Source organism: Populus euphratica, unplaced genomic scaffold (assembly GCF_000495115.2).
Source record: "Populus euphratica unplaced genomic scaffold, PopEup_1.0 scaffold2314.1, whole genome shotgun sequence".
Taxonomy (NCBI): Eukaryota; Viridiplantae; Streptophyta; class Magnoliopsida; order Malpighiales; family Salicaceae; genus Populus; species Populus euphratica.
Window position 1 is genome coordinate 2389 of NW_011502144.1, and position 2935 is coordinate 5323.

A 2935-nucleotide genomic window follows, 5' to 3' on the forward strand; every position below is an offset into this window, starting at 1 on the left:
ATTTAAAGTTTTACTTGCATAGTAAATTACATAAGGTTCTTATCTTTTATTTGTCCCAAAACAGCACCTACGACATAATCACTAGCATCACACATTATTTCAAAAGGTAATGACTAATCGGGAGGTTGAATGATAGGAGCACAAGTAAGCAAGTTTTTAAGTTTAACAAAGGCTTCTTCACAATGTTCAGTCCATTCAAAAATAGTATCCTTTGTTAGAAGGTTCTTAAAGGCTTAGAAATTACACTAAAATCTTTGATGAACCTTCTATAAAAATCAGCATGTCCTAGGAATGATCTAACATCTTTTATAGATTTTGGTGTTGGTAAGTTTGCAATTAACTCGATTTTAGATTTGTCAACCTCAATTCCTTTTGATGAAACAATCTGACCAAGTACAATGCCATTTGTTACCATAAAGTGACATTTTTCCCAATTCAGCACAAGATTCTTCTCTTCACACCTGATCAAAACTTTTTCTAAGTTAGTCAAACAATCATCAAATGAATCGCCAAAAACAGAAAAATCATCCATGAAAATCTCAAGAAAATGTCCAACCATATCACTAAATATACTAAGCATGCATCTTTGAAATGTGGTTGGTGCATTACATAATCCAAAAGGCATCCTTTGATATGTAAAAGTACCAAATGGACATGTGAAAGTAGTCTTCTCTTGATCTTCCAATGCAATTTCAATTTAGTTGTAACCCGAATAGCCATCTAGGAAATAATAAAATTCATGACCTGCAACTCTTTCTAGGATTTGATCCATGAAAGGTAAAGAAAAATGATCTTTTCTAGTCATTGAATTAAGTTTCTTATAGTCAATGCACATGCGCCAACCAGTAATAGTTCTAGTGGGAATTAACTCATTATTCTCATTTGTTATCCTAGTGACTCTAGACTTCTTGGGTACAACTTGGGTAGGACTTACCCATTTGCTGTCAGAAATAGGATAAATGATTTTATTTTCTAGAAGCTTAATGACTTTATTTTTCACTACTTCTTTCATATTAGGATTTAGCCTTCGTTGCATTTCTCTAGAGGGTTTAGCATTTTCCTTCAAATAAATTCTTTGTGTACAAATCAAAGGACTAATTCCTTTGATATCAACTATGGTCCATCCTAATGCATTTTTGTGCATTTTCAGAGTTTGTAATAACTTACCTTCTTGATGTGCATTAAGTTTGGAAGAGATTATTATCGGAAAAGTTTCATTTTCTCCCAAAAATGAGTATTTGAGATTGAATGGCAACAACTTCAAATCATACCACTACGAAGAGTAGTGACTGATTTGACTTGATCAATGTGTTGGCTTCCAGAACTACTTGCATTTGCATTGTACTGCCCCTTGGGATTTTGTTGTGGTTGAGATGGAAACTTACCTTTCTCTTGGAAATTGAGAGCAGATGTTAATTTTGCAAGAGTACCTTTAAAATCTGTCATGTTTTGAGCAAGTTGAGTATTGATTGTCTCTTGCTTTTCAATGAATGCATGCAATGTTTTCTCAAGATTTCTTCTAGGAGGTGGAGCATAAGGAGGTGCATATCCATGAGAATTTTGGAAATTGTGGTGTGCTTGAAATGGTGGTTGTGAAGTTTGTGCATTATTGTTCTCACTCTTCCAACTAAAATTTGGGTGATTTCTCCAACCAGGGTTGTATGTTTGTGAGTATGGGTTGTGGTTGGCCCTTTGAAAACTGTTTAAAGCATGGGCTTGTTTATGAAGACATTCCTTAAAAGAAGGCAAGGTTGGACAATTATTGGTTGAGTGTTCATTTGTTTCAGATATTTGACACACAATGTTTTCAACAGATTTTAATTGACCACTCTTTTTCAATTCTAGTGCCTCAACTTTTCTAGCTAAAGATGCAAAGTTGGTTTAGAGGTCATGATCTTCCCTAAGATTGTACATACCTCCACTAGATGTATGAGGTTTAGTTTTACTCAGTGCCTTATAAGTACCCGTGGTGTCCCAATTTTGAGCATTTTCAGCTACCAATCTCCATGTTTCAAAACCATGATGAGGGCAAGTACTAAGCAAGTCTCGATACCTATCCCAACATTGGTAAAATGTTTCTCCTGGTTTTTGAGTGAAAGTGGTGATTTGTCTTTTGAAAGAGTTTGTTCTATGGGATGGGAAAAACTTCTTTAAAAACTGTTGTTGCATTTCATCCTAAGCACAAATGGATCCTGGTCTTAAATTTTGTAGCCATGTTTTAGCTTTATCTTTTAATGAAAAAGGAAAAAGCTTTAATCTGATGGTGTTTATGCTACAATTTAAATTATTATATGTATTGCAGACCTCCTCAAATTCCCTTAAATGCAAGTATGGATTTTCCATTTCTAAGCCATGAAAAGAAGGTAAAAGTTGAATAATGTCTGGCTTAAAATTCAAATGAGATGCATCGGGAGGAAAAACTATGCATGATGGTACACTTGTTCTTGTGGGATTCATGTGGTCTCTAAGTGTTCTAGCACGGTTATTCTCATTATTTTCATTATGAAGTGATTGATTATCTTCTTCGGCCATATTTTCTGAAAATGATGAGGATACCCTACAAAGTCTACCACTTGATGTACGTGACCACACTCTCATGCACGTGTAGGAATAAAAAAAAGAAGAAGAAAGCAAAAGAAGGAGGAAGAAAACAAAATAAAAAGAAACAAAGTTATATACAAGAAAAGTGAAAAGAGAAAATAAAATAAATACTATAATTTATACAAGAACTTACCTCCCCGGCAACGGCGCCAAAAACTTGACACGACTAAAAGATTGATGTCTTCTCCCAAGTGCAGGAGTGTCGAAGTAATAAATAACCCGGCAAGACCGGGGTCGAACCACAGGGAGGTTAATTGTACAAATTATAAACAACAATTATAAAACAACAATAACAACAACAGTAATAATAATAATAATAATAATAATAATAATA